Below are 13,073 nucleotides of genomic sequence, written 5' to 3'. Positions count from 1 at the left end.
GTATCGCTGCAGAATGCTGTGGTAGCCATGCTGGTTAAGTGTGCCTTGAATTCTAAATAAATCACAGACAGTGTCACCAGCAAAGCATCACCATCACACCTACTCTGCGTCTCACAAAGACACGGCGGTTGGAACCACAGATCTCACATTTGGACTCATCAGACCAAAGGACAGATTTCCACCGGTCTAATGTCCATTGCTCGTGTTTCTTGGCCCAAGCAAGTCTCTTCTTCTTATTGGTGTCCTTTAGTAGTGGTTTCTTTGTAGCAATTTGACCATGAAGGCCTGATTCACACAGTCTCCTCTGAACAGTTGATGTTGAGATGTGTCTGTTACTTGAACTCTATGAAGCATTTATTTGGGCTGCACATTTATTTGGGCTTCAATTTGAGGTGCAGTTAACTCTAATGAACTTATCCTCTGCAGCAGAGGTAACTCTGGGTCTTCCTTTCCTGTGGCGGTCCTCATGAGAGCCAGTTTCATCGTAGCGCTTGATGGCATTTGCGACTGCACTTGAAGAAACTTTCCGTATTGACTGACCTTCATGTCTTAAAGTAATGATGGACTGTCGTTTCTCTTGGCTTATTTGAGCTGTTCTTGTCATAATATTGACTTGGTCTTTTACCAAATAGGGCTATCTTCTGTATAACCCCCCTACCTTGCCACAACACAACTGATTGGCTCAAACGCATTAAGAAGGAAAGAAATTCCACAAATTAACTTTTAAGAAGGCACACCTGTTAATTGAAATGCATTTCAGGTGACTACCTCATGAAGCTGGTTGAGTGAATGCCAAAAGTGTGCAAAGCTGCCATCAAGGTAAAGGGTGGCTACTTTGAAGAATCTCAAATATAAAATATATTTTGATTTGTTTAACACTTATTTGGTTACTACATGATTCCATGTGTTATTTCATAGTTTTGATGTCTTCACTATTATTCTACAATGTAGAAAATAGTGAAAATAATGAAAAAGCCTAGAATGAGTAGGTGCTTCCAAACTTTTGACTGGTACTGTATACCACTGACTACAGCCCTCACTACATCTATACTACTGACTACAGCTCTCACTACATCTATACCACTGACTACAGCTCTCACTACATCTATACCACTGACTACAGCTCTCACTACATCTATACCACTGACTACAGCCCTCACTACATCTATACCACTGACTACAGCCCTCACTACATCTATACCACTGACTACAGCCCTCACTACATCTATACCACTGACTACAGCTCTCACTACATCTATACCACTGACTACAGCTCTCACTACATCTATACCACTGACTACAGCTCTCACTACATCTATACCACTGACTACAGCCCTCACTACATCTATATCACTAACTACAGCTCTCACTACATCTATACCACTGACTACAGCTCTCACTACATCTATATCACTGACTACAGCTCTCACTACATCTATACCACTGACTACAGCCCTCACTACATCTATACCACTGACTACAGCCCTCACTACATCTATATCACTGACTACAGCTCTCACTACATCTATACCACTGACTACAGCCCTCACTACATCTATACCACTGACTACAGCCCTCACTACATCTATACCACTGACTACAGCCCTCACTACATCTATATCACTGACTACAGCTCTCACTACATCTATACCACTGACTACAGCTCTCACTACATCTATACCACTGACTACAGCTCTCACTACATCTATATCACTGACTACATCTATACCACTAACTACAGCCCTCACTACATCTATACCACTGACTACAGCCCTCACTACATCTATACCACTGACTACAGCCCTCACTACATCTATATCACTGACTACAGCTCTCACTACATCTATACCACTGACTACAGCTCTCACTACATCTATACCACTGACTACAGCCCTCACTACATCTATACCACTGACTACAGCTCTCACTACATCTATATCACTGACTACATCTATACCACTAACTACAGCTCTCACTACATCTATACCACTGACTACAGCCCTCACTACATCTATACCACTGACTACAGCTCTCACTACATCTATATCACTGACTACATCTATAACACTGACTACAGCCCTCACTACATCTATATCACTGACTACATCCCTCACTACATCTATACCACTGACTACAGCTCTCACTACATCTATACCACTGACTACATCTATACCACTGACTACAGCTCTCACTACATCTATACCACTGACTACATCTATACCACTGACTACAGCTCTCACTACATCTATATCACTGACTACAGCTCTCACTACATCTATATCACTGACTACATCCCTCACTACATCTATACGACTGACTACAGCTCTCACTACATCTATACCACTGACTACATCTATACCACTGACTACAGCTCTCACTACATCTATACCACTGACTACATCTATACCACTGACTACAGCCCTCACTACATCTATACCACTGACTATAGCTCTCACTACATCTATACCACTGACTACAGCCCTCACTACATCTATACCACTGACTACATCTATACCACTGACTACAGCTCTCACTACATCTATACCACTGACTACATCTATACCACTGACTACAGCCCTCACTACATCTATACCACTGACTACAGCTCTCACTACATCTATACCACTGACTACATCTATACCACTGACTACAGCTCTCACTACATCTATACCACTGACTACATCTATACCACTGACTACAGCCCTCACTACATCTATACCACTGACTACAGCCCTCACTACATCTATACCACTGACTACAGCTCTCACTACATCTATACCACTGACTACAGCTCTCACTACATCTATACCACTGACTACAGCTCTCACTACATCTATACCACTGACTACATCTATACCACTGACTACAGCCCTCACTACATCTATACCACTGACTACAGCTCTCACTACATATATACCACTGACTACATCTATACTACTGACTACAGCTCTCACTACATCTATATCACTGACTACAGCCCTCACTACATCTATACCACTGACTACAGCTCTCACTACATCTATACCACTGACTACAGCTCTCACTACATCTATACCACTGACTACATCTATACCACTGACTACAGCCCTCACTACATCTATACCACTGACTACAGCTCTCACTACATATATACCACTGACTACATCTATACCACTGACTACAGCTCTCACTACATCTATACCACTGACTACAGCTCTCACTACATCTATACCACTGACTATAGCTCTCACTACATCTATACCACTGACTACAGCCCTCACTACATCTATACCACTGACTACAGCCCTCACTACATCTATACCACTGACTACAGCTCTCACTACATCTATACCACTGACTACATCTATACCACTGACTACAGATCTCACTACATCTATACCACTGACTACAGCTTGGAATATTTATTGGTGACCTTAGAAATGTAATGTAATTGTACTGTAGCCCTTTACACTCGTACCTGTATATACGGGTTGAACATGACAGATAGGGAGACTGATTAACACTTAAATTGGAATGAAGGGGCTGTACAGTAACATGGTATACATGACGTCAGAGCTCAGGTTCTCCACTTCACAGCGCCTTATGGGTTTTGACTGACAGCCGTTATATACTTGAGCACCGTGCACAACAAGAAGTTGCCCCCATCCCTCCTGCTAATTGGGTTACTTTTGCAAATATGTTGTTGTCTTGGTGAGGTAAATGCTGTAAATCGAGATGAGTCGATGTGTTCTGAAAGATGAGGCGTTGAATATTATAATAAATACCGCTTTGATGTCATACAAGTAAACCACACACCGTGAGTTCAAATGTGCGCTTCATATTTCCATATTTGAAAACTCATGTAATTTACAATGTCAACGTTTATGATCACTGTGTATGATCCACAGTTACAAGGATGACATGCGTTATACCCTGGGTTGTCCTGAACAGAATGAGACTATGTTTGTCATATTCTGAAGAAAATTTGCAGCAGAACACTCACTTGAATGCACTTATCCCTCCATTCTATGCTGTATGTCTGAAGTACCTTTTGGAAGCCTAACACTGTAAGATCATATTTTATAACTTAGCTAGCCATGTTGGCAATAGAATAATATTTGAAATGATGCCCACCTGACCCAGATTGCGATTTTATAATAGAAATGTTTTTTATTGCGTAAACAACAGCAGTAATTGCGTGATTGTTGGGACACAGGGCTGTGTTCCAAACAAAAAAACGACAAGTTTGCATGCTTTAGTTCCTTAATGGCAAAGCTAGGAGAGCTCAAAAAGCATGTTATAGTTGAAGGCTCTTTCCTTGAGTCATAAAAGTGCATTGAAATAACGTAGGAACTGTGCAGTTTGGAGAGGTGTGAGGCCAATTGGAGACACATTCACTCAAACCCTAGTAATAGTTTTTTTCTCATTTTGCTCCTACTCCAAAATTGTTGTGAATATTCTTATCATGTTACTGAATGTATCCAGAGTATTTTCAGATTTTGTAATTGACAAAATGCTGTGAAAAGTACAGTAAATGTAAAATGCACATCAAATCAACAGTGTAATGTTTGGATTCAGTCTTGTGTCAGGTGAACTGTTGTGTCCTCACCTTTGGTCTAATCATTTTCCCACAATCTCCAAAGTGTTCTTTCAATTGCTACCATTGTCATGCATATGCTTTTTATATTTCTTCTGTTAGAAACATGTACATTTGGCCCTATCCATATAGGCCAATTTCCACGAGTGTTAGGGGTTAAATCCTTCTATGTCTTTTCAGAATGGGCTAATAACACTCACTACAGCTGTCATTTATGCCTGACACAGAAACATGTCAATGTGTCCCTATCGATATAAAATCAAATGACGTTTTATTGGTCACAAACACATATTTAGCAGATGTTTTTGCGGGTGTAGCGAAATGCTTGTATAGGCCAATTTCCATGAGTGTAAGGGGTTAAATTATTCAATATATTTTCAGAATGGGCTAATAACACTCACTACAGCTGTCATTTATCCCTGACACATCCCAACTGTGAGCAGTCACTGTTTTCCCATGCAGGAAGGAAGGAAGGCTCATATTAAAACTCATGAACAGAATGGACATGAAGTCCCATTGCTCTTTATATGAAGCTGTTATCACATAAAGCCATTAGCGCCAAATGCTTCCTTCCAGGGTTGGAACTGATTAGGTAGAACAGTGAGAGCCACGAACAGCATGGATAAAAGTCTCATTGCAACAAAAGCATTGCTATCTTAATAGTTTATATTAGAGAAGCCTTTTGACGTGGCCTAGCAGGAAATGCTGATGGAGAGTATTACCTTAATGTGTAACATATTTTCTGTGTACCCCACAGAGATTAACTATCACAACAGGGAAATATTGATAGAATACATTTGTGCACTTTTTCCCCTGTAGTGGATATCTGCTAAAAACAACACTTGCGTAAAGGAAATCACACTACAAACTATCACCCTCATGCTCTTAAGGAAATCGTAAATGTCATGGATACATTAGAACTAGTAGATATATGGAGGCTTAAATATCCTGATCTAGTGAGATATACATGGCGGAGACTCAATCAAGCTAGTCGTCTTGACTTCTTTTCTTATGTCATTCTCGTTGGCACCAAAAGTTTAAAAAGTGTTGATAGGGGACAGAATGCGGTCAGACCATCATATAATTGGCAATTTCCACGTGGGCGAGGATATTGGACATTTATCAAAGCCTATTGGATGATAACTTGTTTTTAACTAGGACAGAGGAATTTATTACAGATTTTTTCCCGACATAACATAGGTACAGCAAATCCCCTTATTGTATGGGACACTTTTAAATGTGCCTTTAGAGGCCATGCAATTCAGTACTCATCTCGAAAACAAAAGCAATTTAGGTCAAAAGAGTCCATACTAACAAAGGAAATAGAAGGTCTAACAGAACAGTGGTCCTCTGTAGCTCAGCTGGTAGAGCATGGCGCTTGTAACGCCAAGGTAGTGGGTTCGATCCCCGGGACCACCCATACACAAAAATGTATGCACGCATGACTGTAAGTCGCTTTGGATAAAAGCGTCTACTAAATGGCATATTATTATATTATAGAACAGATAGATAGCAATAAAAACTGTAACATAGAGGCTCAGAATAAATTATAGGAAAAACAAAAAGAAATTGAGAAATGTATTCAAGAAAGATCAAGTGTAATATATTACAAATATATAGCAATCTGAATGGAATATGTGGAAAAATGCACCAAATTATTTTTAAATCTTCAACATAGAAATGCTACCAAATAGAATTTACTGAAACTGGTTACAAATGAGTCACCCATGATTCACCAAATTATAGTTTGAAGGAGGAAGCAAAGTACTTTAAGCATATGTTTTTGTTTCAGTCGCCTCCATCTCCTCTAACTGAAGCTAATTGTAGAGATTTTTTTTCTATTGATAATGTAAAATTAACAGCCATACAGAAAGACTAATGTGAAAGTGAAATTACAGAGGAGGAACTTCTGGATGCAATTAAATACTTTAAGTCCGGGAAACCTCCAGGGTTGGATGGCATACCAGTCGAGGTATACCAAACCTTTTTTGATATACTCAGAGGACCGTTATTAGCATGTTTTAACCACTCCTATGTAAATGGTAGATAATCAGACACTCAAGAAGAAGGTCTGATTTCATTATTACTGAAACAGGATACGAGTGGAAAATATAAAGATCCAGTCCATTAAAAAAATTGGAGGACCCTTACACTTCAGTGTTGTGATGCAAAAATTCTAGCAAAATGTATAGCGCATAGAATTAAAAAGGTATTGTTGTACATTATTCATTCTAATCAGACAGGTTTTTTTACATGGACGATACATTGGAGATAATATAAGGCAAGTATTGGAAACAGTAGAACACTATGAAAAATCTGGGAAACCAGGCCTGCTATTCATAGCAGACTTTGAAAAGGCATTTGATAAAGTATGACTGGGGTTTATATATAAATGCCTGGAGCGTTTCAATTTTGGAGAATCTCTTATAAAATGGTTTAAAATCATGTATAGTAACCCTAGGTGTAAAATAGGAAATAATGGCTATTTCTCCGAAAGTTTTAAACTGTCAAGAGGAGTGAAACAAGGTTGTCCACTATCGACATATCTATTTATTATGGCCATCGAGATGTTAGCTATTAAAATCAGATCCAACAATTCCAGGGCTTAAAAACAAAGGTGTCATTGTACGCTGATGATTCATGTTTTCTTTTAAATCCACAACTTGAATCCCTCCACAGACTCATAGAGGATCTAGATACATTTTCTAACCTCTCTGGATTACAACCAAATTATGATAAATGTACTATATTACGTATTGGATCACAAAAAAATACAAATTTTACATTATTTTACATTTAAGCCATTTAGCAGACGCTCTTATCCAGAGCGACTAAAAAATAAAATGTGTACATTACCATGTAGTTTACCAATAAAATGGTCTGATGGTGATGTGGATATACTCGGAATACATATCCCAAATGAAATAAATGATCTCAATCCAATAAATGTTAATAGAAAGTTAGCAAAAATAGATAAGATCTTGCTACCATGGAAAGGTAAATACCTGTCAATTTGTGGAAAAATCACCCTGATTAACTCTTTAGTATTATCCCAGTTTACCTATTTGCTTATGGTCTTGCCTACGCCTAGCGAACAGTTTTTTAAATTATATGAGAAAAAATATTCCATTTTATTTGGAACGGCAAGCCAGACAAAATTAACCGGGCCTATTTATATAATGAATATGAATTCGGAGGACAGAAATAATTAAATATTAAAGCATTAGACCTATCACTAAAAGCTTCAGTCATACATTTACATTTACATTTTAGTCATTTAGCAGACACTCTTATCCAGAGCGACTTACAGTTAGTGAGTGCATACATTTCATACAAACGTTATACTTAAATCCGAACTGGTTCTCTAGCAAATTAGTAAGATTGTCTCACCCAATGTTCAAGAATGGCCTTTTTCCCTTTATTCAGATTACAACCTCTCACTTTCATTTATTTGAAATGGAAATAATCTCCCAAATATCACTATTTCTAAAACAAGCCATAGAAAGTTGGTTGCAATTTCAATTTAATCCTCCAGAAACGACAGAACAAATAAAGCAACAAATATTGTGGTTAAACTCAAATATACTAATTGATAAAAAAACATTTATTTTTTTATATATAAAAAAGGTATAATCTTCGTAAATGATAGGTAGGACTGGTGGAGTTATGTCGCACATGCAGCTAACAAAAACATATGTAAATGTCTGCTCTACCCAAAATTACAACCAAATAATTGCAGCATTACCGCAGAAATGGAAGAGGAAAGTGGAAGGGGGAAAAAGTAAGGAACTTGTCTGTCGGCCCTGCATTAAAGAACATAATTGTTTAAAAAAATTATGATAAATAAAAAAGTATACCAGTTTTATTTAAGGACCAAAGGATTGACAGCCGTCCCATATAGATTGCAAAATAGTTGGGAAGAGATTTTTGACGTACCGATTCCATGGCATAGTGTTTATGAACTGATACGCAAAACGACACCGGATTCAAAACTTATAATTATTCAATTTAAATTATTATACAAAATTCTTGCTACCAATAGAATGTTATTTATATGGGGGATACAATCTTCCCAGCTCTGCAGCTTTTGCTGCGAAGAGATAGAATCATTAGATCATTTGTTTTGGTACTGTCCATTTGTAGCTTGTATTTGGACACAGGTCCAGGAATGGCTAAAGGATTGCAATATTTACCTGGAGCTAACCCTGCAGAAAGCACTACTGGGTGATCTGAAAAGTCATAGTCAATCGATCAATAATATAATAATACTTTTAGCAAAAATGTTTATTTTCTATTTACAATCTGTAGAAACAATGAGAATAGAAGGGTTCAGAACTCTTGCAAAACATCACAGTACAGTTGAAAAATATATGGCAAATAGAAATCCAATATGGATGGTGTTACGAGATAGATGGGAGGTGTTAAATGGAGTTGAAGGATGGGACTAATAACAACTAACAACAACAAGATAACTAATGTAAAGCATACTGTGTCCATAATAAGTATATAGGTTATAGGTTGAGAGCTTTTGTGAAAGAGCACAGTTAGAAAGATATGGCATATAGAAGCAAACCGGATGGACATCATGAAAATGATCGGAGAAGGTTGAGGAAGTTCAGGAGTAAAAACAAACAAAATATAATTATTGTAGAATCGACTGTGTCCATAACATTTATATAGTATGTATAAGCTGGAAGTAGAGGCCTAAGCATTGTTGTTCACTAGTTTACTCCAATTAGGGAAGGGGTGGTGGGGTTGGAAAGTAAAAAAGGGAAATATATATTTTTTAAAGGATGTATATATACAGTGGGGAGAACAAGTATTTGATACACTGCCGATTTTGCAGGTTTTCCTACTTACAAAGCATGTAGAGGTCTGTAACAAAAATCCAGAAAATCACATTGTATGATTTTTAAGTAATTAATTTGCATTTTATTGCATGACATAAGTATTTGATCAACTACCAACCAGTAAGAATTCCGGCTCTCACAGACCTGTTAGTTTTTCTTTAAGAAGCCCTCCTGTTCTCCACTCATTACCTGTATTAATTGCACCTGTTTGAACTCGTTACCTGTATAAAAGACACCTGTCCACACACTCAATCAAACAGACTCCAACCTCTCCACAATGGCCAAGACCAGAGAGCTGTGTAAGGACATCAGGGATAAAATTGTAGACCTGCACAAGGCTGGGATGGGCTACAGGACAATAGGCAAGCAGCTTGGTGAGAAGGCAACAACTGTTGGCGCAATTATTAGAAAATGGAAGAAGTTCAAGATGACGGTCAATCACCCTCGGTCTGGGGCTCCATGCAAGATCTCACCTCGTGGGGCATCAATGATCATGAGGAAGGTGAGGGATCAGCCCAGAACTACATGGCAGGACCTGGTCAATGACCTGAAGAGAGCTGGGACAACAGTCTCAAAGAAAACCATTAGTAACACACTACGCCGTCATGGATTAAAATCCTGCAGTGCACGCAAGGTACCCCTGCTCAAGCCAGCGCATGTCCAGGCCCGTCGGAAGTTTGCCATTGACCATCTGGATTATCCAGAGGAGGAATGGGAGAAGGTCAAGTGGTCTGATGAGACAAAAATTGGTCTAAACTCCACTCGCCGTGTTTGGAGGAAGAAGAAGGATGAGTACAACCCCAAGAACACCATCCCAACCGTGAAGCATGGAGGTGGAAACATCATTCTTTGGGGATGCTTTTCTGCAAAGGGGACAGAACGACTGCACCGTATTGAGGGGAGGATGGATGGGGCCATGTATCGCGAGATCTTGGCCAACAACCTCCTTCCCTCAGTAAGAGCATTGAAGATGTGTCGTGGCTGGGTCTTCCAGCATGACAACGACCCGAAACACACAGCCAGGGCAACTAAGGAGTGGCTCTGTAAGAAGCATCTCAAGGTCCTGGAGTGGCCTAGCAAGTCTCCAGACCTGAACCCAATAGAAAATCTTTGGAGGGAGCTGAAAGTCCGTATTGCCCAGCGACAGCCCCGAAACCTGAAGGATCTGGAGAAGGTCTGTATGGAGTAGTGGGCCAAAATCCCTGCTGCAGTGTGTGCAAACCTGGTCAAGACCTACAGGAAATGTATGATCGCTGTAATTGCAAACAAAGGTTTCTGTACCAAATATTAAGTTCTGCTTTTCTGATGTATCAAATACTTATGTCATGCAATAAAATGCAAATTAATTACTTAAAAATCATACAATGTGATTTTCTGGATTTTTGTTTTAGATTCCGTCTCTCACAGTTGAAGTGTACCTATGATAAAAATTACAGACCTCTACATGCTTTGTAAGTAGGAAAACCTGCAAAATCGGCAGTGTATCAAATACTTGTTCTCCCCACTGTATATATATATATATATATATATATATATATATATATATATATATATATATATATATATATATATGTATGTATATGTATTTATATGTATGTATATGTATGTATATAACAGACGCCTCACAGGTCCTCAACTGGCAGCTTCATTAAATAGTACCCACAAAACACCAGTCTCAACGTCAACAGTGAAGAGGCGACTCCAGGATGCTGACCTTCTAGGCAGAGTTGCAAAGAAAAAGCCATATCTCAGACTGGCCAATAAAAAGAAAAGATTAAGATGGGCAAAATAACAAAGACACTGGACTTTTTCTTTGCAACTCTGCCTAGAAGGTCAGCATCCTGGAGTCGCCTCTTCACTGTTGACGTTGAGACTGGTGTTTTGTGGGTACTATTTAATGAAGCTGCCAGTTGAGGACCTGTGAGGCGTCTGTTTCTCAAACTATACACTCTAATGTATTTGTCCTCTTGCTCAGTTATGCACCGGGGCCTCCCATTCCTCTACCTATTCTGGTTAGAGACAGTTTGCGCTGTTCTGTGAAGGGAGTAGTACACAGCGTTGTACGAGATCTTCAGTTTATTGGCAATTTCTCGCATGGAATAGCCTTCATTTCTCAGAACTTGAATAGACTGACGAGTTTCAGAAGAAAGTTATTTGTTTCTGGCCATTTTGAGCCTGTAATCGAACCCACAATTGCTGATGCTCCAGATACTCAACTAATCTCAAGAAGGCCAGTTGTATTGCTTCTTTGTTTTCTAATGATCAATTAGCCTTTTGAAATGATAAACGTGTATTAGCAAACACAACGTGCCATTGGAACACAGGACTGATGGTTGCTGATAATGGGCCTCTGTACGCCTATGTAGATATTCCATTAAAAATCAGCCGTTTCCAGCTACACTAGCCATTTACAACATGAACAATGTCTACACTGTATTTCGGATCAATTTGATGTTATTTTAAAGGACAAAAAAAAATGTTTTTCTTTCGAAAACAAGGACATTTCTAAGTGACCCCAAACTTTTGAACGGTAGTGTGTATATATATATATACAGTGAGGGAATAAAGTATTTGATCCCCTGCTGATTTTGTACGTTTGCCCACTGACAAAGACATGATCAGTCTATCATTTTAATGGTAGGTTTATTTGAACAGTGAGAGACAGAATAACAATACAAAAATCCAGAAAAACGCATGTCAAAAATGTTATAAATTGATTTGCATTTTAATGAGGGAAACAAGTATTTGACCCCTCTGCAAAACATGACTTAGTACTTGGTGGAAAAACCCTTGTTGGCAATCACAGAGGTCAGACGTTTCTTGTAGTTTGCCACCAGGTTTGCACACATCTCAGGAGGGATTTTGTCCCACTCCTCTTTGCAGATCTTCTCCAAGTCATTAAGGTTTCAAGGCTGACGTTTGGCAACTCGAACCTTCAGCTCCCTCCACAGATTTTCTATGGGATTAAGGTCTGGAGACTGGCTAGGCCACTCCAGGACCTTAATGTGCTTCTTCTTGAGCCACTCCTTTGTTGCCTTGGCCGTGTGTTTTGGGTCATTGTCATGCTGGAATACCCATCACGACCCATTTTCAATGCCCTGGCTGAGGGAAGGAGGTTCTCACCCAAGATTTGACGGTCCATCGTCCCTTTGATGCAGTGAAGTTGTCCTGTCCCCTTAGCAGAAAAACACCCCCAAAGCATAATGTTTCGACCTCCATGGTTGACGGTGAAAATGGTGTTCTTGGGGTCATAGGCAGCATTCCTCCTCCTCCAAACACAGCGAGTTGAATTGATGCCAAAGAGCTCGATTTTGGTCTCATCTGACCACAACATTTTCACCCAGTTCTCCTCTGAATCCTTCAGATGTTCATTGGCAAACTTCAGACTGCCCTGTATATGTGCTTTCTTGAGCAGGGGGACCTTGCGGGCGCTGCAGGATTTCAGTCCTTCACAACGTAGTGTGTTACCAATTGTTTTCTTGGTGACTATGGTCCCAGCTGCCTTGAGATCATTGACAAGATCCTCCCGTGTAGTTCTGGGCTGATTCCTCACCGTTCTCATGATCATTGCAACTCCACGAGGTGAGATCTTGCATGGAGCCCCAGGCCGAGGGAGATTGACAGTTATTTTGTGTTTCTTCCATTTG

The 13,073-nt window shown here is 39.4% G+C and overlaps 1 protein-coding gene across 1 annotated transcript in view; it reads left to right on the top strand.

The window, feature by feature from the left end:
- The window catches only part of LOC311141777 (serine-rich coiled-coil domain-containing protein 1-like), a 76,650-nt gene that overhangs the window by 27,748 nt on the left and 35,829 nt on the right, over positions 1 to 13,073 (top strand). The window lies entirely within an intron of this gene.

The sequence above is a fragment of the Coregonus lavaretus genome, assembly GCF_964263955.1.
Source record: "Coregonus lavaretus genome assembly, chromosome: 14".
In the NCBI taxonomy this organism is placed as follows: Eukaryota; Metazoa; Chordata; class Actinopteri; order Salmoniformes; family Salmonidae; genus Coregonus; species Coregonus lavaretus.
The sequence above is the reverse complement of the archived record's forward strand: the minus strand, read 5'-3'. Positions and strand labels throughout refer to the sequence as shown.